Below are 26,213 nucleotides of genomic sequence, written 5' to 3' on the forward strand. Positions count from 1 at the left end.
AGGTACTTGGGCTGTATATGGCTCCGTTTAAAAAGAATAACTCGATGTAGTCATAGAGTCGAGCCATGCATGCCTGCTTTCACGCCCTGCGGTAAACTCGCTGCAGATAATAATCCGTAGCTGTGATGGTCCAGCCAAATACTCTACGTATTGGTTAGAATTGCTAATTAATAAAATACACATAAACACACATAAAAGTTAAATGAATAATTGAATAACAAGGGCTTTAATGTTTATTCAAGAGACGACATCTCAGATAAAAAGAAAGTTGTCCTACAATATTCATTTAAAATACGGACAGAAAATACTCTTATCATATACAGTACTCTTATCATATACAGTAAAGTTACGTTTGCAGTGTTGCCAGAATGTTAGCAAAACCCACAAACTAAATAGTCACCAAAGACATGCGAAAATTAAATCCACTTCGCAATCACAGTTCTTGCGATATTCACCAGCTCAAAACATTTCAGAGTTCAACTTTATGATACCGTACACAAATTAACACACATGATGCACAGAACAGTAAGTCATACTCCGTCTATTTTTAGTTCCATAATACAAGCGGAATAATTTAGCTAAGAGTGCTAGTCTGTAGCACATTCAGACCTCTCGAAACATAATGTCCTGTCAAAGTATTGTAGCGGCCGTTCACTGCACAGAATCAATCACTTATACCAACGAATTGCCCACGTTGCCACAGACAGGTCTGCCTTCTTCCAGCACTCGCCACCAAGTTCCAAAACGCACTCCCTTTAGCTGTTCATACGAAAAGTTCCAGTCTCCAATTGGCCCTCTAGATGTTTCGTAACTGTCTACTTCTCCACTGGCTGAAGCCCATCCCCACCAAAAATACATCGTGCTTAAGCTCTACAGTCAAGATTTGACTTAGCATGACCACTTTCTTGCCCTAAACTAATAAATTACAACAATTTTTAAATAAATAAATGTTATAAACATTCAGTCACACTCAAACTATTCTCAATAAATATAAGAAAAGGTTTGTCCATAAGTAAATAAACCAGTATCCTTGCGCAAGTGCACTTTTGATAAATAACAACAGATTATTATTTAAACACTCATTTATACCTTCTTGATAGTAGCGTATTTTGGTTCTCCTTTCAATTGTGGTGTCCGCTAACATATACAATTGGCCAGTTTTAAATTAGCACCGTTTTTTTAATAGGACGTGCACTCAGCATTTAAGTAAAGTTACTGGCAAAATAGTAAACTGTTCATTAAGTAAAACCACAAGTATGACAAAATATGAGGTACTGGTGCTGTGTTAATGTGGTGAACACAATGTTCTGCATTATGAAAAAGATATAAAAGACGTCGTAAATCAAAAAATTAAATAGAGACAGACGGATGATAGCTATAGTGCCATGCTGTCATCTAAGATATCGTTTGTTGAAATCGCATGAAGTGATTAAAAGTTGCCAGTTCAAAAGTTCACTTATTAAATGTTTATTTACTGTGAAACATTAACTTCTGTTGTTTTAAAGATACCGAAATGTTGTTGTCCATTGGATGTGCCTTATTTTTCTAAGATTCCAGATGTATTCAGATTCACTTAAATATGTAACTGTGATGTTTTGGCGAAGTTCTGAGAGCTATAACTTAGCCATCTTTAAGATTGTCTGACACTAGGCCATTTCCTGGAGCATTGTCTGTCCTCCCAAGCAGACGACCATCACCAAAATTTCCCGTACTTGGATTAACCCATATCCGGTCCTTTGCTGTCACCCTTGCACCTGGCTCGCCTGGAGCAGTAGCCCAGCTGGAAGCCGGAGCTGCTGCGGCGCGCCCTGAGGCCTGGGCTCACTAGTGTTCAGACTACAGCCGATTCATCTCACCTCGCACGGGTACTGGACGACCGGTTACCTGGCCTAAATACGCGTAACGTTAAAATCGCAGAAGTTGAGCTTCTACAGGACATGTGATTACTGAAATTCACATTATGAGAAAATACATTCTGAAATTTGTGGAGGTTATAGAGGCATCTTCCTGTACACGACTAAAATATTATCTATCAAGTTCAAATGTTCATCAAAAGTTACAACCAAGTTCTTCACCATTTCCTGATACGGTATTGCGATACATCAATTGTATCCACGACGAACGTTATAACGTGGAATGTGTCAACAGAACATACATAGAATACACACACAAATATATCTTGAAAACAATTGAAATAAAACAGCCCTCGGTCGCTATTTTTAACGAATTAACCGGGTTTCAACACTGCTAGGAGTGACTTCCTCAGAATTTAAATCAAAGAATGGTCTATAACATAATCACAGAATCATGACTAAAAACGTATGATACAAAGTACAGAATCATCGTGAAAGACTGGCTGTACTTATATGTCATTTATAAAATAATAAATATGCCAAAAGGGTATTAGTCACAAAGAAGTGATTCTTGAGTTTCTCCCGGCGTATTTGATAATCAAAATATCCACGGGTGTACTGCCGGTCTACAGTGTCCAACGGGCACAATATTTCGGCGATCATACATGTCGCCATCATCAGGTGAACTGACGGACTGAGCTCCTGTGAACGTGCCGGCACGGAGATCCGTACGCTATGGCTGCTCAGAGGGAACTGGGTTCGGTCACGGCGGCGGCCGATTTAAATACCCTCCGCCCGCGGCGTAAATCGAGAAAACGTATAGTTTTGACGACCACGGCGGACAGAGCCATCACACCGACATCATCTTAGACACCGTCGCAATCTGTTCCACCCCGCGACCGTGGCGCGGGGCGCGGACGGTGGAAGGAGCGCACCGCGGGCGGAGGGTATTTAAATCGGCCACCGCCGCGACCGAACCCAGATCCCTCTGAGCAGTCATAGCGTACGGATCTCCGTGCCGGCACGTTCACAGGAGCTCAGTCCGTCAGTTCACCTGATGATGGCGACATGTATGATCGTCGAAACATTGTGCCCGTTGGACACTGTAGACCGGCAGTACACCCGTGGATATTTTTATAGTCACAAAGATATTTAAGATAAAAAATTGTGATAGCGAGCCTCTAAGGGCTGCTCGTTACTTACGCGGTTACAGGTTTGCATCATATCATACGTTTTTGTCATAATTCTGTGACCATGTTATAGACCACTCTTTGATTTAAATTCTGAGAAAGACACTCCTAGCAGTGTCGAAACCCGGTTAATTCGTTAAAAATAGTGACCTAAGGCTGTTTTCTTTCAATTGTAACTAATCACGGTCTCTGAACCTGCAGCAATGTACAAAATTTTGTGATATCTTGAAAAAATCTTTATATGGCTGCATGCTGTCCATTTACAGATCCTTTGTCAGTGTAAATAACTAATCATTTCTGTTCAAGAATTCCAATGTGATATAGGAGATGTTAATGAGAAACTACTTTAATATATATTTGAAAACACTTCTGCTGTGTGTCAGACAATTTATTTGTATACGTAGATTTTCTGATATTATTGGATTTCAGACATTTTGCATATGAGAAAAGGACAGCCACCGAGCTGTAGTTTGTAGTGATACTAAGCATGACAACACGAGAGTAAAGAAACGAAATCTGTTTATAACGTGCGCCTACACCAAGACGCGCGGCCAGCGTTTAAAAGGTACTTCTAAATACTATGACTCGCTGGGCGCAGATATTTAAAAATCATTGCCGCAGCGCTTGATAGCAAGAAGCTGCGAAACAGAAGAAAGAACAATTTATCATTTGTTAGGAAAATTCTAGAGTCTATATAGTTAGTTGTACTTCTGGTCGCCGATATGTTAACATGTACTTCATTACCTTTGATGTTTGGTTGCCGACTTTTTTAGACGTGTTCTGTAGCACCGCTACAAGCTATATTTCATTTAGTGTGAAAAACCGCGTTATCACCAAGAAAACAAAAACGCTTTTGTAAACCTTGTGACGATAAAAAATACTTACACGGACGCCAGGACATTTAATTTTTACAAAATATCACACATACAAAAGCAGCGATTGTTGGACTGTTCCATGTATGAGAAAAACATAAAAATGTAAGTTTTGTATTCATTGTAAATTTGTTAATGTTTATAGTTTAACGCCTTTGTTCTTTGAGAATATATTGATGCTTCACTGTACAGAAAATCTATGCTTATTCTTTTCTTTAAATTAACCACAAATAATGTTTATGTTTAAATGAACTTTGTTACAGGTTTGCTCTTTATCGCGGTGTCTCGATTGTATTTGGGAGACCATTAATGTGTTCAATTTCCTATCTGACAACTTTTTTTACAAAATTTCACTGTTTTGCATTCATTTCCAATGTTTTTTATTATTCAAATAGGTCCCTTCGGTAATTTCATTGAAGAGTCTGATTGCGTGAAAGCAATCCGGGTTAAGAGGTCATTTGAGAAACTATTTTCGCGCAATCAATCTGTACGTCTCCTGAACACAATCGAGAACCGACGCATCGGCGATCATTAATTGATTTTTCACTCTTTCCAAGTCGTACCAAAAAAACGGCCAAGGAGAACTGCCGTGAGTATGCAATCTAGTGTTAAAGGGTGCATTCTTTATCTTGTCGGCAAACATTGCCATAAATTATCATCATCAATGCTATATTTGGTTAAAAGTGAAAGCAAAAAAAAAAACCTTTTAACGCTAGAATTTCCAAAGACTCTTGTAGCCACATATTTCACCCACTCCTGTGCCAAACTTAGAGACATTAAAGGCTAATGTAGATAATCTTTCCTACTACCTTTATGAATATCCCCATTATTCTTAAACTCAGACAGATAACTGATAAATTTCAAAACAAAGTGCGGGGACACTGGTTAATATTCCCAGCTGCGTAAAAATATTTTTGCAAAATGTACGCAAGTGAACCCCACATATAAATTGTTGTGAATGTAGTAACTGAATGCTAGTATTAAATCGGCCCAAACATCCATGGTGGCAGAAAACTGTTTCCTTTCCAGTGTTTCTTAATTGTGGCTCATTTTACTTGCTTGCAAATGAAGACTTGTCTGATAGGGCAGCACTATTGTAGATGTGGCAAAACAAGATGAAATAACAAATAGCATATTTAAGAGTAGGTTGTGTTACCAAATGGCAGGTAACTTTGGTACAATCTGATGCACGGCACTACATCTACATACATGCTTTGCAAGCCACCGTACGGTGCGTGGCGGAGAGTACCCTGTACCACTACTAGTAATTTCCTTTTCCATTACACTCGCAAACAGAGCGAGGAAAAAACGACTCGTCACATGCCTCCATACAAGCCCTAATCTCTCTAAACTTATCCTCGTGGTCCTCGCGCTAAATGTAAGTTGGTGACAGCAGAACTGTTCAGCAGTCGGCCTCAAAAGCCAGTTCTCTAAAATTTCTCAGTAGTGCTCCTCGAAAACAGCGCCGCCTCCCTCTAGTGATTCCCATTTGACCTCCTGAAGCGTCTCCATAGTACTTGTGCGTGTCCTACTTATAATAGGATATGTAAGTAGTTTTGCTGGCTCCTGGTAGTCTACTATATATTGAGTTACTACTGATAGGTGTGTTTGCAGAAGCGCTGTTACTGGTCGTAGTTCTCCATAAAAAGTGACTGCTAAGTCCGAAGGTAGTCTTCAGAATTTTATACCGACCTTACTGCAGGCACTGCACTGAACTGGCTAACTGCTGGTTCAAAAGTTCTGCTGCTAGTGTGGAACTGTGTGGGTGTCTGCAACACACTTCGCTTTTGTGCCTATCTGGCAGGAGAAATTCTATGTCCATCAGTATAAGGCGGAAGCACAGTAGTCTGTGATTGACAGTATTACTTATTGACTGTCCACACTATACGCAGACGTGAACAACGTGTTGAAGGAAGGTGCGTGAAAGCAGCAAGAGGTCCAGGTTCGTGAACGCCATCTACTGCACAGAGATGAGAGATGCCAGGCAATTGCTTGTGCCTGTGTGGCGGCAGCATCTCGTGCTATTCGTTGTGTGCTTCTTGCTTCGTATGCAACATAATTCTAATTAATTCCTTTTGTGCAATGAATAATTTTTGCTTTCGTCCGACTGCTGAAGACGAATCTTCCTTCCACTGGACGACGGTAAAGGGGCGATCAAAAATTTCCGTTTGAGGATTGTGCTGCAGTGTATGTGCAATTCAACGCAACTTCGATGCAGGTACATAAACACCGACACTTAGGCAAGGGATTAGTGTCACGTTCTTGTCTGCCCGACATGTGTGCGGTAAATTTGGAAATGTGGACTATGGTGACGTTATTACCAAATATGTCCAAATTGGAACAACGTGCTGATATTCTGTTCTTGGCTACTGAAGGACAAAGACCAGTAGATATGTGTTAGGGAAGCATGTCGGTCGAAAACCACCGTTGTGGAATGGTGCATCAGGTTCCGTGCACAAGATGCTCGTCAATTTGGTAAGCCAGTCTCACCCATTACGGACAACTAGTGGATGGTTGATGATGGGATTAGAGCAGACAGGCGCATAACCATTCATGTGCCAGCAAAGGATGTCGAAATCAGCTTCAGCAAAGTGCAACACATTATTCTGGAGGAGTTAGGCTACCATAAGTGCATGCAGGCTTAATTAAAAGGAAAAGACTAATATTAATGAATAAATGCAATAATTTTACTAGCTGTGTGACCGGTTACGAAGTCTCGTAACCGGTTGGCCCTGACTATTATTAGCACGCAATCTGACTGCATAGAATAAAAATAAAGAATGACAAGGAATTTCCATTAACACAATTGATTATTTAAGTCCCCTGCAACTATAAAAGCTACGAAACAACAAAGCACAAGCGTAACTGTTCTGTGTGTGGTAGTGTGACTCATTATACATGTATCTGGCTCGGTTCTTTCTCAATACGACAAAATATTTTAAACACCATTTACAATGAACTAATTGAAAAACCAAAAATACTATAATTGCACATAGAAACCAGAATTACAAGTCTAATAAATGAACACGAGCCAGATGACTTGTTGACTGTACCTGTGAGCAATGGGGATTGTTATTAAAGAAAACTCTAATACCTTTTTACCTCATTATATATTGACGAAAATATTCCATGACACCAGCATCATAAATCAAAAGCCCATCTCCTTTCTCCCCCCCCCCCCCCCCCCCCCATGAACCATGGACCTTGCCGTTGGTGGGGGGGCTTGCGTGCCTCAGCGATACAGATGGCCGTACCGTAGGTGCAACCACAACGGAGGGGTATCTGTTGAGAGGCCAGACAAACATGTGGTTCCTGAAGAGGGGCAGCAGCCTTTTCAGTAGTTGCAGGGGCAACAGTCTGGATGATTGACTGATCTGGCCTTGTAACATTAACCAAAACGGCCTTGCTGTGCTGGTACTGCGATCGGCTGAAAGCAAGGGGAAACTACAGCCGTAATTTTTCCGGAGGACATGCAGATTTACTGTATGATTAAATGATGATGGCGTCCTCTTGGGTAAAATATTCCGGAGGTAAAATAGTCCCCCATTCGGATCTCCGGGCGGGGACTACTCAGGAGGACGTCGTTATCAGGAGAAAGAAAACTGGTGTTCTACGGATCGGAGCGTGGAATGTCAGATCCCTTAATCGGGCAGGTAGGTTAGAAAATTTAAAAAGGGAAATGGATAGGTTAAAGTTAGATATAGTGGGAATTAGTGAAGTTCGGTGGCAGGAGGAACAAGACTTTTGGTCAGGTGATTACAGGGTTATAAATACAAAATCACATAGGGGTAATGCATCAGTAGGTTCAATAATGAATAAAAAAATAGGAGTGCGGGTTAGCTACTACAAACAGCATAGTGAACGCATTATTGTGGCCAAGATAGACACAAAGCCCATGCCTACTACAGTAGTACAAGTTTATATGCCAACTAGCTCTGCAGATGATGAAGAAATAGATGAAATGTATGACGAGATAAAAGAAATTATTCAGGTAGTGAAGGGAGACGAAAATTTAATAGTCATGGGTGACTGGAATTCGTCAGTAGGAAAAAGGAGAGAAGGAAACATAGTAGGTGAATATGGATTGGGGGGAAGGAATGAAAGAGGAAGCCGCCTTGTAGAATTTTGCACAGAGGATAACTTAATCATAGCTAACACTTGGTTCAAGAATCATAAAAGAAGGTTGTATACCTGGAAGAATCCTGGAGATACTAAAAGGTATCAGATAGATTATATAATGGTAAGACAGAGATTTAGGAAACAGGTTTTAAATTGTAAGACATTTCCTGGGGCAGATGCGGATTCTGACCACAATCTATTGGTTATGAACTGCAGATTGAAACTGAAGAAACTGCAAAAAGGTTGGAATTTAAGGAGATGGGGCCTGGATAAACTGACTAAACCAGAGGTTGTAGAGAGTTTCAGGGAGAGCATAAGGGAACAATTGACAGGAATGGGGGAAAGAAATACAGTAGAAGAACAATGGGTAGCTCTGAGGGATGAAGTAGTGAAGGCAGCAGACGATCAAGTAGGTAAAAAGACGAGCGCTAATAGAAATCCTTGGGTAACAGAAGAAATATTGAATTTAATTGATGAAAGGAGAAAATATAAAAATGCAGTAAATGAAATAGGCAAAAAGGAATACAAACGTCTCAAAAATGAGGTCGACAGGAAGTGCAAAAAGGCTAAGCAGGGATGGCTAGAGGACAAATGTAAGGATGTAGAGGCTTGTCTCACTAAGGGTAAAATAGATACTGCCTACAGGAAAATCAAAGAGACCTTTGGAGAGAAGAGAACCACTTTTATGAATATCAAGAGCTCAGATGGCAACCCAGTTCTAAGCAAAGAAGGGAAGGCAGAAAGGTGGAAGGAGTATATAGAGGGTTTATACAAGGGCGATGTACTTGAGGACAATATTATAGAAATGGAAGAGGATGTAGATGAAGACGAAATGGGAGATAAGATACTGCGTGAAGAGTTTGACAGAGCACTGAAAGACCTGAGTCGAGACAAGGCCCCGGGAGTAGACAACATTCCATTAGAACTACTGATGGCCTCGGGAGAGCCAGTCATGACAAAACTCTACCATCTGGTGAGCACGATGTATGAGACAGGCGAAATACCCTCAGACTTCAAGAAGAATATAATAATTCCAATCCCAAAGAAAGCAGGTGTTGACAGATGTGAAAATTACCGAACTATCAGTTTAATAAATCACAGCTGCAAAATACTAACGCGAATTCTTTACAGACGAATGGAAAAACTGGTAGAAGCGGACCTCGGGGAAGATCAGTTAGGATTCCGTAGAAATGTTGGAACACGTGAGGCAATACTAACCTTACGACTTATCTTAGAAGAAAGATTAAGAAAAGGCAAACCTACGTTTCTAGCATTTGTAGACTTAGAGAAAGCTTTTGACAATGTTGACTGGAATACTCTCTTTCAAATTCTAAAGGTGGCAGGGGTAAAATACAGGGAGCGAAAAGCTATTTACAATTTCTACAGAAACCAGATGGCAGTTATAAGAGTCGAGGGGCATGAAAGGGAAGCAGTGGTTGGGAAAGGAGTGAGACAGGGTTGTAGCCTCTCCCCGATGTTATTCAATCTGTATATTGAGCAAGCAGTAAAGGAAACAAAAGAAAATTTCGGAGTAGGTATTAAAATTCATGGAGAAGAAGTAAAAACTTTGAGGTTCGCCGATGACATTGTAATTCTGTCAGAGACAGCAAAGGTCTTGGAAGAGCAGTTGAACGGAATGGACAGTGTCTTCAAAGGAGGATATAAGATGAACATCAATAAAAGCAAAACGGGGATAATGGAATGTAGTCAAATTAAGTCGGGTGATGCTGAGGGAATTAGATTAGGAAATGAGACACTTAAAGTAGTAAAGGAGTTTTGCTATTTGGGGAGTAAAATAACTGATGATGGTCGAAGTAGAGAGGATATAAAATGTAGACTGGCAATGGCAAGGAAAGCGTTTCTCAAGAAGAGAAATTTGTTAACATCGAGTATAGATTTAAGTGTCAGGAAGTCGTTTTTGAAAGTATTTGTATGGAGTGTAGCCATGTATGGAAGTGAAACATGGACGATAACTAGTTTGGACAAGAAGAGAATAGAAGCTTTCGAAATGTGGTGCTACCGAAGAATGCTGAAGATAAGGTGGGTAGATCACGTAACTAATGCGGAGGTATTGAGTAGGATTGGGGAGAAGAGAAGTTTATGGCACAACTTGACTAGAAGAAGGGATCGGTTGGTAGGACATGTTTTGAGGCATCAAGGGATCACAAATTTAGCATTGGAGACCACCGTGGAGGGTAAAAATCGTAGAGGGAGACCAAGAGATGAAAACACTAAGCAGATTCAGAAGGATGTGGGTTGCAGTAGGTACTGGGAGATGAAGAAGCTTGCACAGGATAGAGTAGCATGGAGAGCTGCATCAAACCAGTCGCAGGACTGAAGACCACAACAACAACATCTCCTTTCTCAAATATATTCTGACAATTGCATCTTCTTCCATCTACACATTACACCAACCGAACAGTACAACATTTCAGTCAACACTCAGATCGTCTACTCTCTCGCCCTACAGAACAACGACTGCTCTCGACAGCCTCTGAACTACTACTGCACCCAGTGGAGGCAGCGGAATAATAATCCTTGGTGCAATCTCTGGCGCTGTGACTCAGTGTAGCCACCTTTCATAAGGTCTGCAGCCAGTGGATATCAAAGAGAAAGCAAACTGTTTGCCTGAAGTACCTCGCATTTCACTGTTGAAGGCAACACGTTCCTTAGCGCACTGTTGCAATAGACAAAAGCTTGTGCCACCACTGGGAAGCGGAGTCGAAAGTGTCGACGATGCACTGGTGTCATCAACTATCCATTGTCCCAAATAGTTCATGAGCCACCGATCTGTTCTTAGATTACAGGGGCCCACTGCTTACTGATTTCAAGGGACCTGGTGTCTCCATCACTGGAGAACAGTAATGCACAAAGCTGAAGAAATTACGGAGTGAGATTAAGGTGAAATGTCCCGAAAAACTGCGACAGTGCTTCATGATAATGCACGTCACCGTACTGGATATGTCGTAACATGGACGTTACGCCAACACAAGTGGGGGACACTCGAGCACCCGCCCTGTAGTCCTGATCTCTCCCGATGCAGTCATCAGGCCGTCGGCCTCTTGAAAAAGTCCTAAAGGGTCGACGATTCCTGTCGGACGAGGATGTGCAGCAGGTAGTGACGGATTTCTTCGCACTGCACTATATAAAATTTTCCCAAAAGGGGAATCTTCTACCAGGTACGTCGCTGGTATAATTGTCTCGCTGTCCCCGACGATTTTGCCTGATTAGCATACTGATTCTAGTCTGTGCGACCTTTGAATAGATATTTTCTGATTGTCCCTTATAGTGGTGTTATCTTCAGGTATGGCAAGCAAGTAAAACTGAAAGTGACTGGTATAGAAACTACGGAATAGACGAGACGTCATTGGCATACACAAGCTTAGGACCGTAGCAGAGCATTCATTAGATGTGGCAATGAATGTACAAGGGATGAAAGTTGCAGCTGTACAAAACTGTCGGTGTGCAGAAGAACTGCGCGTCCCCGTGACGGAAGACGGTGGCCCTGTAGATGGGCGGCTGCGCTGCCAAGCGTGTGTGCCCGCATGCGAGGCGGTCGAGTACCGCAGCATCGCCAGCGTGGAGCTGGGGGGCGGCCTCATCGCCGAGCCGCTGCCCGCCATCGAGGTGCACTACGGCACCCAGTCCGCCGTGCTCTACCACATGGAGCCCACATTCACCAATCTCTACCTCCTAGGTGAGTAGCTACTGCGCCTCACCCCCAAATCTTATCCAAAGACAGACTTGTTCCGGCAGAGCTCGGCCAGTCTTCTTTAGATAAAAAAAATTATGTTAGAACAATTCGCTTCTACCTACAGGGGGCAGCCACAGAGTTTTAATTCTCACCTCGAAAAAATCAATCCAGCTTTAGTCCTCCCCTGCATCTTCTCCCTTCAGTATGACACACTGTTTCCCAACGATTAATGACTAGCGGAGACTTTGGTTGTACGAGACAGCATTTCGCCATCCAGGAACTGTTCACCTCCAAAATCAGATCGTTCTCTTACTGAAAAGGCCTACCATGTTATGCTTTCTTCGTCCAAAGAAAGAGCAAGATGTTACTAGTTGCTAAGTGTGAGATGACCGACGTGGCTAGACGCTCGCTGGTTTGACAGATGACGTGATGCCGCGCGAATCCCAGCACTGGCGAATGTAGCTTGGAAAGAGTTAGCATGTGGGGCTGTCTTTTTGACCAACATGTCCTATTGGCGGAATATGCGGGGCACGAAATAAGCCGACTCTCATCTGGTGACCGGGGTCAGTCCAAGTGCGCAGTGTGCACTGTTCCACCTGCCGCCAGAGTTATGCTGACTGTCAGATTCAGTTTCACGTCACACAACATGAAACAGAGTGTTACTGCGCTCGACACACCTGCACGATCATTGTTATGGGGATAAGTTCAGAGCTGATCACTGAATACCTATTGTAAAGTTGTTCGATATACCTTGCGTAAAATTGTAATTCGTCCTTCATTGCTACTTTTCTTCCTCAGAATTTAACGTAATCCTAATGGGCATGTCTCATTAATCTCAAAAATTGATGGTGTAGTCCTGAAAACTGTATGTTACTCGGTGCATTTCAAAAATGGTTCGCCGGCCGGGGTGGCCGGGCGGTTCTAGGCGCTACAGTCTGGAACCGCACGACCGCTACGGTCGCTGGTTCGAATCCTGCCTCGGGCATGGGTGTGTGTGATGTCCTTAGGTTACTTAGGTATAAGTAGTTCTAAGTTCTAGGGGACTGATGACCTCAGACGTTAAGTCCCATAGTACTCAGAGCCATTTGAACCAAAAATGGTTCAGTATTTTTCATCTATTCCATAATGTGTCCCATCATTGTTTCTCAAAACTTTACGGACTTGTCCTGAAAATCATACATTATTCGGTGTATTGAAAACAGGTTCAGCATTTTGCACCTCTTCCAGTGTGATGCCCAATCACTGAGTAGTTAGTGTATAGAGCGGTGCATACCAACCGTATTATCGGCGTGCTTTTGAGAACAAACCGTAATAACACCATTACACTTACTCTTTGAGACAGGTGAAATAACGCCAATAAGAAAGCAATAACCACAAATCAGAAGAAGGCACAAGAACAGTACCGAATAATCAGTTTAATAACTCACGGTTGTGACATACTAACACGAATATTGTTTACGGAAGACTGGGAAGACTGTTAGGAGCCCACGTGTTTGGGTTCTCAATAAATATACCAACTCACGATGCAATACTGACCCCACGACCAATCTTAAATTGAAATAATACAGACATACATTTATAGCATTTGTAGTTTAGAGAAATATTTTCACTGTTTACTGGAATACACGTTTTAAAAGTCTGAATTATAAATGTAGTACAATGTAAGGTAATGCAGATCAGCAGGAAAAACAAACTTGTAACGTTCGAACATAGCATTTGCAGTGTGCTGCTTGATACAGTCACGTCGATTAAATATCTAGGCGTAACGTTGTAAAGCAATATGAACTGGAACGACCGTGTAAGGATTGTAGTCAGGTAGGCAAAATGGTCGACTTCGGTTTATTGGCAGAATTTCTAGCAAAGTTTGGTTCATACCGCATACAAGACACCAGTGCGACCTATTCTCGAGAACTGCTTGAGTGTTTGGGATCAGCACCAGGTTGGCTTAAAGGAAGACATCGAAGCAGTTCAGAGGCGGGCTGCTAGATTTGTTATGCCACTAAATTTGTTATCGTTGTATCCATATTTAGATAATTGGGTTTTGAAGCTGACGCAGAAAAATTCTATTGCCACCAACGTAAATTTTGGGTAAGGACCACGAAGATAAGAGACATTATGGCTCCTACAGAGGCATATAGATACTGGTTTTTCCTTGGCTCTATTTGCGACGAGAACGGGAAAGGAAATGACTTTTGGCGACAGAGGGGCCCTCCGCTATGCACTGTACGGTGGCTTGGTAGTATGTTTTGGATTAGATGTGGATGAACGTAGCAGGGATAAAACATAGGAAGTGAAAGGCTATATACACTTTGTTCGGAAACCACACTGCGCTTATAAGAGTCGAAAGTCATGAAAGTGAGGCAGTAGCTGAACAGGGAGAGACTGAGTCGCAGCCTATTCCTCATGTTATTCATCTCTACATTGAGCACCCCGCACGGGAGACCAAGGAGAGATTTGGAAAGAGAATTAAATTTCTGGGAGAAGAAATGGAAACTTTGAAGTTTGTCCGTGTCATTGTAATTGTTTCAAAGATAGAAAATGACTCGGAAGAACAATTGAACGGAATGGATAGTGTCTCGAGGAGAGGTCTCAAGTTCAACATCAACAAAAGTAAAAAAAGGAGCAGTGAAATGTAGTCCAATTAAACCAGGTGACAGGGAATCGGAAAGTAACTGATGTTGGCAGAAGTAAAAGCGATGTAAAATGCAATCTTGCAGTAGCAAATAAAGTTTTTCTAAAATATGAAAAATATTTTAAAGTCAGAAACTAATTTATGGGGTTGGGAAGTCTTCTTGGAAATTTATCGTAAAGTCTTATGGGACCAAACTGCTGAGGTCATCGGTCCCTAAGCTTACACACTAGTTAATCTAACTTAAACTAACGTACGCTAACGACGACATATACTCCCCTGCCGAGGGAGGACTCGAACCTCCGACCTCTGACGAGGGAAGGGGACGGGGGGGTGGGGTGGGGGGTGGGGGGGGGGGGAGAGCCGTGCGGACCACGACAAGAGGCCACAGCGAGGCGGGAAGTCTCCTCTGAAAACATTTTGGGGTGTAGCCTTATACAGAAGTGATATACGGACTGTGAACGGACAGACAAGAAGTGAATAGAACCTTAAGATAATTTAGGTTGTGTGACAGAGGAGTGCTGAATATTTGATGGGTAGATCGCATAACTAATAAAAACATAATAAGACGAATAAAGGAGAAAAAAATTAATAGCACAACTTGACGAAAAGAAGCGATCGGTTAACGGGAAACATCCTGGTGTAATGGTGGTTTTATAATATTATTTATTATTATTATTTAATTTTATATTATTATGACTTTTAAAATTTTCGAACTCAAATGCAAGTCTGAATCAAATTAAAATTATCTTTGGCTAATTGAATCTTAAATTAAGTCAAGAAAAATTACGTGCTTGAAAATCATGTAAAAATATTTATTGAATATTGAAACTGGAATTTAATTACCAACATCATATTTTTTTTTTTTTTTAGCTACGCCCCTCTCCCGGTATTGTCCGTCGGCGAATATAATTTTGGGACGTGATTAACGCCTAAAAGCTATCGGACTTCGTTTTGTGAAAAGTGAAACTTTAGATGCAGTTTCTATTCTGAAAGCAAACCAAACGTATTACACTGATTGGTCCCGTTAATACGCGACCATTCACTAACAGATATCCCCACGCAAAGTAAGCGACATTTAATTCTCAAATCCATGAAAAAAGCTGGGGGAAAAAGGTATGATTAGTCGTAATAACAAACCCAATGAAATTAAATAGGTCTTATTATGCAAAATGATCACAGATAACAAAATCTCTACTTAACATAAACCACGTAATATTTTTGTGACCGTATCAGACAATGGCTGTCCAGGAAGAGAGAGAACAAAAGGTGCGAGTCCCTGTTCACTTAAGTTACATGTTCCTTACTGCTTCAATAATTCTTACTGGTGGCTGTTGCCTCCAGTTTTGTCCAGAACTATTCTGTTCAGTAGCACTGTTCGGTGGCACAGAAGCGGCAGCTGACTGTGTATTGGTTGCTGCATTAGGATGCCAATTACTGTTTGAGTGCTGTGGTAGTGGTTGCCAGCGGTTTGGCTGATTATTGTTATTACTATTGTAATTATATTGTTATTACTATTGTAATTACTGTACCCTGGATGATATCTGTAGTCTTGCCTACGCCTCTTATGAGAAGGAGGAGGATTTCTTCCATCCCTTTGTCCTAGTTTATTATTACCATTGCTAGATTGAGGCAAACTATTCCCATTTTCGTTACCATTAGCGTTTTTATTATGATATTGGTAATAGTTATTACTGTTGTTATTCGATACTTCAGCATTACTGCCCCCGCTCAGTTTCGCTTCTTCATGCAACAGGTCAATAGAATCAAGCGTTGACATGAAAGGTTCCATGTCTGAATCTGATACATTAAGTAGTTTTTCTTTTATTGAGACTAGTAATTTTGATTTTAAAAGCCATATGACTTCTCGTTTGGGCATTGGTTCATCCCAATATTTCGTCTTATTTGTATACTTCTCAATATATTTACGCAGTGTACCTGCTATACTGTTGTATATCTCTCGATTATACAACTCACGCCTTAAACGTTATTGTGTTCTTGCTGACCAATACTTATTTAGAAAAGCATTCTCGAATTCCTCATAAATATGGCAATAATCTATAACTTCACTTGCCCAAAAGGCTCCATCACCTTGAATATGGGTAATGACAAACTGTATTTTCTGTTTATCATTCCATGATTTTGGTAGTATACCACGGAATCTTTTGATAAAAATAACAGGGCATGGTATTTTGCGATCTGATGTAAAACTTTTGAACTGTCTGTATTTTAGTAAACTCTCTTCCACAAGTATGTTAGAAAGAGAACTGGCCGCCCCCTGTTCACGAGCTACGTGAACGGGTTGCGGACTGGGCATTGTTGCCGAACAGCTGTTTGGTGTTGTTGCTCGAGTAGTCACAGTCTGCATCTCTGGCAACTTACTGAAACTCAAATCAGATTCACCAGCTGCGTTTTTCGTCACTGTCAGCTACCTTTTTAACGTGTCTACTTCCTGTGTAAGTGTCTGTTTCTATTCAGGAACCTGTTCGACGTTTTTACCTAACATGTTTGCTGCAGACAAAGTTTCCTTCGTCGTTTTCTTTACGGTTACATGCAGTTAGTTCTGTAAACATTCTTGAAATTGGTGTCTTTCATGTTCAACCAGTTTACAACTTCAAGAGTAAACTGATTGTCTTTCTCTACAAACTTCGCTTCTACAGATTTCTCCTGTTCGATAGCGAGTGCCTGTACCTGTGTAGCTATTTTCTGCACAGAATTTCGTAGTGTACTTTGTGCTGCATTAACTTGCGCGACTTGCTTGTTTACATCATTGAAAACTTCGGGCAAGTGCTTGTATGTTTTTCGCATTTCGTCAAATTCATCACTAAAACTTTTGAAGTTAGTTTCAATTTTACTGAATTTTCTATCAAGGTCGTCACGAATTTGTGTGGCAACATTTTCTTGTATCTGATGGGCTATGCAGTTCAAATTTTCGTTTACTAATGTGGTTATATTATTCTGAATTGCAGTGGCCACAGTCTGAAGTTTTCTATTCAACTCTCAGTCACATTATGAAGTTTTGCATCTAAACTAACAGTCACACTAGTTTTAATTTCAGTGGCTGCAATTTGCAGTTTTGGATTAAAATTGTCAGTCACAGTTTGCAGTTTTGCCTCTAAATTGTCAGTCACATTTTGTAGTTTTGCATCTAAATTGTCAGTCACATTTTGTACTTTTGCATCCAAACAGTATGTTACATATTTCTGAACTTCTGTAGAGCGTGCATTTTGTTCATGAAAAGTATGATGTAAACCTTGCATCTGTTCTCTGAAAAATGTGAACAGTTCCGCGAAATTAGTAGGTATTGATTCACTCTCGGTGGATTCTTCAGTATCTTCGGCCGTAGATTCATTTTCACCCACTGATGATTCATTATTTTGAGTTTCGTGACTCGCCGTATTTTGCTCGTCTCTGCCTACGTCTGATTAAACTACGAGCGGTGTAGCTATTTTAATGTTTCTACCGACTTTGCCCATGAATTTAAAAAAATTCACCTCACTGAATTTAATAAAATTGATCGCTAATTCTCCTCAAGTTATACACGGCAAATGTTATTTAATGAGAATTACTATTGATGTATAGCGATTTATGATAAACAATCTAGCGAAGTTTCTCAGTCGTTCTAGAAAGCGGCCATCTTGCCGACATTAAGTTTTGCAAACTTCACTAAAAAATTTGCAAGTTCTTACGAGCAACCTCTTCTTTTTTCCTTTTTTTTGGAATTTAACACTCCCTATTTACTTTCACACACCAAGGCAAAGGAAAACAGTAATGTCCTTACTTCCTTTCTTACTGCGCTTCAGCGACGTCTCTAGTAGTGTTTTTTTTCTTTTAAGGATCGTGCTCCACGTCTCTTATTAGCCAACTTGTTGAAATTGTCTCGTATCTCGTTACAGTGGTTTTTCATGTTACAGAAATCCACAAAATTTTTTGGGTAGCAAAATTTCAATAATACATCCAGGGTGGTCCATTGATAGTGACCGGGCCAAATATCACGAATTAAGCATCAAACGAAAAAACTACAAAGAACTAAACTCGTCTAGCTTGACGGGTGAAACCAGATGGCGCTGTGCTTGGCCCGCTAGATGGCGCTGCCATAGTACGTAAAGAAATATGAATGTTTTAGTTGGACCACTTTCTTCGCTTTGTGACAGATGGCGCTGTAATAGTCACAAACGTATAAGTACGTGGTACCACGTAACATTCCACCAGTGCGTACGGTATTTGCTTCGTGAGACATTACCCGTGTTAAAATGGACCGTTTACCAAATGCGGAAAAGCTCGATATCGTGTTGAAGTATGGCTATTGTGATCAAAATGCCCAACGGGTGTGTGCTATGTATGCTGCTCGGTAACCTGGAGATCATCCAACTGTCCGGACCGTTCGCCGGATAGTTACGTTATTTAAGGAAACAGGAAGTGTTCAGCCACATGTGAAACGTCAACCACGACCTGCAACAAATGATGCCCAAGTAGGTGTTTTAGCTGCTGTCGCGGCTAATCCGCACATCAGTAGCAGACAAATCGCGCGAGAATCGAGAATCTCAAAAACGTCGGTGTTGAGAATGCTACATCAGCATCGATTGCACCCGTACCATATTTCTATGCACCACGAATTGCATGGCGACGATTTTGAACGTCGCGTACAGTTCTGCCACTGGGCACAAGAGAAATTACGGGACGATAACAGATTCTTTGCACGCGTTCTATTTAGCGACGAAGCGTCATTCACCAACAGCGGTAACGTAAACCGGCGTAATATGCACTATTGGGCAACGGAAAATCCACGATGTCTGTGACAAGTGAAACGTCAGCGACCTTGGCGGGTTAATCTATGGTGCGGCATTATGGGAGGAAGGATAATTGGCCCCCATTTTATCGCTGGCAATCTAAATGGTGTACTGTAAGCTGATTTCCTGCGTAATGTTCTACTGATGTTACTACAAGATGTTTCACTGCATGACGGAATGGCAATGTACTTCCAACATGATGGATGTCCGGCACATAGCTCGCGTGCGGTTGAAGCGGTATTGAAAAGCATATTTCATGACAGGTGGATTGGTCGTCGAAGCACCATACCATGGCCGGCACATTCACCGGATCTGACGTCCCCGGATTTCTTTCTGTGGCGAAAGTTGAAGGATATTTGCTATCGTGATCCACCGACAACGCCTGACAACTTGCGTCAACGCATTGTCAGTGCATGTGCGAACATTCCGGAAAGCGAACTATTCGTTGTTGAGAGGAATGTCGTTATACGTATTGCCAAATGCATTGAGGTTGACGGACATCGTTTTGAGCATTTATTGCGTTAATGTGGTATTTACAGGTAATCACGGTGTAACAGCATGCGTTCTGAGAAATGAAAAGTTCACAAAGGTACATGTATCACAATGAAACAACCGAAATAAAATGTTCAAACGTACCTACGTTCTGTATTTTAATTTAAAAAACCTACCAGTTACCAACTGTTCGTCTAAAATTGTAAGCCATATTTGTGAAATATATTTTCTCGGCTGAAGATCTCAATCAGAACCTCGGAAAAATGACCGGACTGGATCATCGCGGAGACGAAAATGGCCGCAGAAATACAAGGTGGACTGTGTAGGGTTTGAGCACAAAGAAAAGAAGTGTTCCAGGAACTAGGGAGGTTGATGGTACATGTGTGCATGAGACAGAGGTAAATAAGAAGGGAAATAAAAAAATAACAAATTATATTCGTTTTTATAGTGCCGTTAAAAAGGAGGAAAGAGCCAAGAGAGAAACTTCAGTGGCTGTCCATAAGAAGCATAGAAGAGATCTCAAATGCTGGAAGAAAATCACAAAGTATGGCCACAAAATTATCACTGTCGGAGTTTATGCATTAGCAAATTACACTTACAGTAAACTCAAAGATGAGTTTTATGATATATTAACAAGGGTGCTAGATAGCATAAGCGCCTCAAAAGAAAAGACTTGAATGGGTGAACGTGAATGGAAAAGTAGCACAGCCACCGATACTTGAATAGTAATAAGATTTGGATACAGCAGAAGGCAATGGCGAGAAGTTATCTGCTGTGTATGAGGCATCGTCCTTTAAGATTTTGACTGGTTTTTTCCTCACAAGGAAATGTTCAAGTATACATGGGAAAGGTCTTTCAGGATTATCGCGTCCGTTTAGACTATATCATTCGAAATAAAATTTCATAAGGACAGATGATGTTTAGAGTCTACAGGGGTGCAGAATGTGGTTCAGATCACTTCCTCTTAGGTACAAAGATGGTATTAATGTCTAACAGAAACGACACATTAAAGAGGCAAATATTCCCACGAGGACAGTGGATACTACGAAATACAAATTAGATAGTCAGATAGCCTGTAAAATTTCTTTATAAATTACGGTTAGCAGGCACCTAGAAAAAAGAATGGCGGAGCATATGTACGAATGAATTATAAAGTGCGTTCGTAAATATCCGTTTGAAGCACTGGGGAGACCAGAGGAAGAACGAAAGCTGCCTCGACAATTTTTGCCTCAAAATATTGAAGAAAATGTAAACCTAAACAAGGATGTTGTATAATAATTCGTCGAGAACAAGGGATAAACAGAATAACCTTATACAGGGTTGGATAAAAATATGGAAAAATCAAAGACACAGTACGTCACCTTACTGAGTCGGTGTAGGAAAACTGTTAGCATTCAAAACAGCTTCCAATCGTCCTGCAATGAATAAATGCAGGCACTGCATGGTTTTCAAGAGAGTCATAGGATTCCTCCTTCAAAATAGTCGCAACTCTGATAGCGGCGGTGGAGGCGGATAGCGATATCGCACCCTTGTCTACAAAGCAAATCACAAATGCTCAGTAATATTGAGATCTGGTAACTGCGGTGGACAACAAGACGCGACAATCCATCCTCGTGCTCGCAAAACCAGTCCTGGACAAGGCGAGCTGTGTGAATTAGGCGCCAGTCATCTTGGAACACAGCATCACCATCGGGAAACAAACATTGTTCCATGATATGTAAGTGATCAGGCAAAATAGTCATATAACCCTAGGCAGTAATGTGACCTTTCAGAGTATCCAGGGGACCCATGGAAGACCACGATATGGCTCCGTAGTCCAGATTTTACGGATTCGGCATCACATTTCCCTGTTGCGAGCATTTGTATCACACTGATTAGTGGTTTTGAAACTATAGCTCGACTGGCAGTTCCCTGCTTAAGAAGCAGCCTCCGTGTTGAATGAGATTATCACTCTGCAGCGGAGTGTGCACTGATATGAAACTTCCTGGTAGATTAAAACTGTTTGGAAGGTAGGAGACGAGGTACTGGCGGAAGTAAAGCTGTGAGGACGCGGCGTGAGTCGTGCTTGGGTAGCTCAGTGGTAGAGCACTTGCCTGCCAAAGGCAAAGGTCCCAAGTTCGAGTCTCGGTCCGACACGCAGTTTTAATCTGCCAGGAAATTTCCTTCCGTGTTGTTTCTGTACTGATAGGATTATCAAAAGGGACATTTACTGCTCTGGTGAATTGGCAGCTGCTGACCTCTCAGTTTTCTTTATTGTCCTCTTCAATGACCGTCCGTCACGATCATTCAACGCACACTTTGCCCGTGTTGTGACTTAGCGGATGATATTTTCCGTTTTCCCCGTATGCGGTATAAATCTACAATACGGTGCCTCCTGAAACACCAAATACACACATTAAAAAAGTTTTGCATCACCCCGGTTCCCAGAACTCCTGAAGGTAGACGTTGACTGTGGATATTGTTTCACAGACACAGTCTCCTTGACTGTTCAGAGATTTCACTAAATCCGCGCAATGCGGTTCGATCGCGTCCGCATTGTTACTTTGTGCCAGAAAGCGCTCTCAACAAGGGAATTGTCCAGGCGTCTCGGAGTGAACCAAAGCGATGTTGTTCGGACATGGAGGAGATACAGAGAGACAGGAACTATCGATGACATGCCTCGCTCAGGCCGCCCAAGAGCTACTTCTGCAATGGATGACCGCTACCTACGAATTGTGGCTCGGAGAAAAACTGACAGCAACGCCACCATGGTTGAATGATGCTTTTTGTACAGCCACAGGACGTCGTCTTACGACTCAAACTGTGCGCAGTAGGCTGCATGATGCGCAACTTCACTCCTAACGTCCATAGCGAAGTCCATCTTTGCAACCTCGACGCCATGCAGCGCGGTGCAGATGAGCCCAACAACATGCCGAATGGACCGCTCAGGATGGCATCACGCTCTTTTCACCGATGAGTGCCGCATATGCCTTCAACTACACAATCGTCGGAGACGTGTTTGGAGGCACCCGGTCAGCCTGAACGCCTTAGACACTCTGTCCAGCGAGTGCAGCAAGGTGGAGGTTCCCTGCTGTTTTGAGGTGGCATTATGTGGGGCCGACGTACGCCGCTGGTGATCATGGATGGCGCCGTAACAGCTGTACGATACGTGAATGCCATCCTCGGACCGATAGTGCAAACATATTGGCTGCATACTGGCTAGACATTCGTCTTCATGGACGACGATTCACGCCCCCATCGTGCACATCTCTTGAATGACTTCCTTGAGGATAACGATATAGCTCGGTTAGAGTGGCCAGCATGTTTTCCAGACCTGAACCATATCGAACATGGCTGGCATAGATTGAAAAGGGCTATTTATGGACGACGTGACCCACCAGTCACTCTGAGGGATCCAAGCCGAATCACCGTTGAGGAGTGGGACAATCTGGACCAGCAGTGCCTTGATGAACTTGAGGATAGTATGCCACGACGAATACAGGCATGCATCAGTGCGAGATGATGTGCTACTGGGCATTAGAGCTACCGGTGTGTACAGCAATCTGGACCACCATCTCTGAAGGTCTCACTGTATGGTGGTACAACATGCAATGTGTGGTTTTCATGAGCTATAAAAAGGGAGGAAATGATGTTTATGTTGATTTATATTCCAATTTTCTGTACAGGTTCCGGAACTCTCGGAACCGAGGCGATGAAAAAAAATTTTTTCATGTGTGTATTTCAGCTACTTTGGTTACCGAAGCACTCACTATACGAGCAAGAACACTTTGCCCACGTCTTAGAATTCACTTAGTTCCGACAAAATGCGCACAAAACTATTCTGATCACGACTAAAACTTGCAACGTGTTGAGCACATTGGCACATTGCATATGTGCCGTTCGTGGTAATGTGTAGTATGCAACCTGCAGGCTTGGCTAGCATCAGAGTTTATGTTGAAGCATGCTTCTATCGCGGTGTTTCTACTTTTTATGTCCAACCCCTGTACCATGACAAAGCTTTTCCACCTGGTATGCAAGATTATGAGACAAGCGAACTATCCTTGTACTGCAATAATAAAGTAATAAATACTTAGAACTTCAAAGAAGGCAAGTGCTAACATCGATATAAATAATATGAACCATCACTTTAATAAATAGTGGTTGAAATACTGACACGAATTATTTATGGAGGAATGGAAATGCTAATTGAAACCGACCTCGGGGAAGATCATTTCGAGTTCCGGGGGAATGATGGAACACGAAAGGCATTACTCATCCCACGACCTACCTTGAAAAATAGGATAAGGAAACGCAAACCTACATTTATAGCATTTGTTATTTTAGAGAAATTTTTGGTTATGTTGAATGGAATAAACGCTCTGCATTTATGAAGGTTGCAAGGATAAAATATACTGAGCGAAATGTTATGTACAACTCGAACAAAAATCATATTACGGTTACAGGAGTTGAAGAACATAAAAAGGAAATAGCAGTTGCACATTAAACAAGCAGTAAGACAAACCAGGGACAAAGTTCGAAAGTGATTATGAGTTCGGTAGAAGAAATAAATGAAGCGTGTCGATGACACTGCAGTTGTTAGAGGCGACAAAAAACTTGGAAGATCAGTTACACGGAATGTACATTATCTTGAATGCGGGCCATAAATGAATATCAACATAAGTAAAAGAACGGTAACAGAATGTATTCTAATTAAATTAGACGATTCCGAGGTAATTACAATAGGAAATGAGACTCTTAAAGTACAGTATGAATTTTGGTATTTCGGTAGGAGAACAACTGACGACGGTAAAAGCGGAGAGGAGATAAAATGCAGACTGGCAATAACTGTAAGAGAATTTTTGGAAAAGAGAAATTCGTGAATGTCGAATATAAATTTGAGTGTTAGGAAATCTTTTAGGAAGGTATTTGTCTACATTGTATTCTTGTATGGGTGTGAAACGTGGGTCATAAACAATTCAGACAAGAAGATCACAAAAGTTTTTGAAGAAGGGGATTATAGAAGAATACTGAACATTTTACAGGACGATCTTTCCACCGTGTACAAACTTCACAGATTGATCGACGAGAGGATATGGAACAAAACAGGGCTAATTAACTTATATCCGGAAATGCATCGTTTCCATGCTAGAGACCATTTATACAATTATATATTGCTACACGGACTGCGGTCTAATGCTCGCTGTACCATACAACCACAGTTACAGTACGTGTTGAAAATGGTTTCCATGCGTCTCAACGCAAGCATGTATGCGCCGCGGCATGTTTTGTCTCACACGTTTACATCGGCCAGACCGCATCTGAACAGTCTCAAACGCAGCATGATCCAATGTTTCCACATCTGGAATGGCCTCAGCATACACGATACTTTTGAGATGGCCCCACAACGAGAAATCGCACGGGTTGAGTCCCGTAAACGAGCAGGCCATGCAACTGGACCCCCTCGTCCGATCCATAGACAAGGGAAGACACGACTGAGATGTGTCCGAATGTTAACGGCGAAGTGGGATGGGGCACCACGAGATGTAGCAGCCACATAACCCTTCGAATCATCAATGGCATTTCTTCCTGCTGCGGGCGCAGAGTCACCCGCCGGAAACGCCGACAGTTCCGGCCTGTTAGCCGGCATGGCAGGAAGACTGGTCCCAAAATACGGTCGTCAATTACCCCGGCCCACACATTCCGGCTACACCGATGCTGATGATTCACTGTCACAATACCATGGATGGTTCTGCGTACTGTCCCACATATGAAAGTTATGAAAGCTGAAGGTACCACTCCGCCTAAAGGTGGCCTCATCAGTGAATAGGCCGGCCAGGGTGGCCGAGCGGTTCTAGGCGCTACAGTCTGGAACCGTGCGACCGCTGCGGTCGCAGGTTCGAATCCTGCCTCGGGCATGGATGGGTGTGATGTCCTTAGGTTAGTTAGGTTTAAGTAGTTCTAAGTTCTAGGGGACTGATGACCTCCGAAGTTAAGTCCCATAGTGCTCAGAGCCATCAGTGAATAGGATGGATGACACAAATACCGGAATCGTGGCTGCTTGGTGTAGAACCCAGTGACAAAACTCCTCCGGGAAGTGGAAAGTCTGTCGCTAGTAAGCCCTGAACACGCTGTAAGAGATAAGGGTAGTAACAATTGTCATGGAGAATGTTCCACACAGTCGTCGGCCAACTGCCTGGTCCTGACACGGCGGTGTTAACCACATTTTCCTCCAAGCCTGACGTCCGAACAGTTCGGGTACGTCCTTCATTATTTCCTGCTTCGTGAAACGACCCTGTCTCAGACAAACGGTTAAAATCTGTTGCAAACATTGAATGCTGTAGCTGTTGTCGGTGGGGATAGGTCTGTTACAATCTTGCTGCCCGCCGCACGTCACCATTTGCCTTTCCGTAGGCAAACACCATGCCGCCAAACTCTCGATTCGAATACGGAACCATTGTGTAGAACGCAGTATCACATCCACTACAAGGTGAGTCAGCGAAGTGAGTCTCACACAACTATACCAATTACTATGTCAGGAGAGAGCGCTAGGGCATGACGTATGAGAACAGTCTCACCCTCTGGGAGGAAACCATGC

Source organism: Schistocerca serialis, chromosome 5 (genome assembly GCF_023864345.2).
Source record: "Schistocerca serialis cubense isolate TAMUIC-IGC-003099 chromosome 5, iqSchSeri2.2, whole genome shotgun sequence".
Classification (NCBI taxonomy): Eukaryota; Metazoa; Arthropoda; class Insecta; order Orthoptera; family Acrididae; genus Schistocerca; species Schistocerca serialis.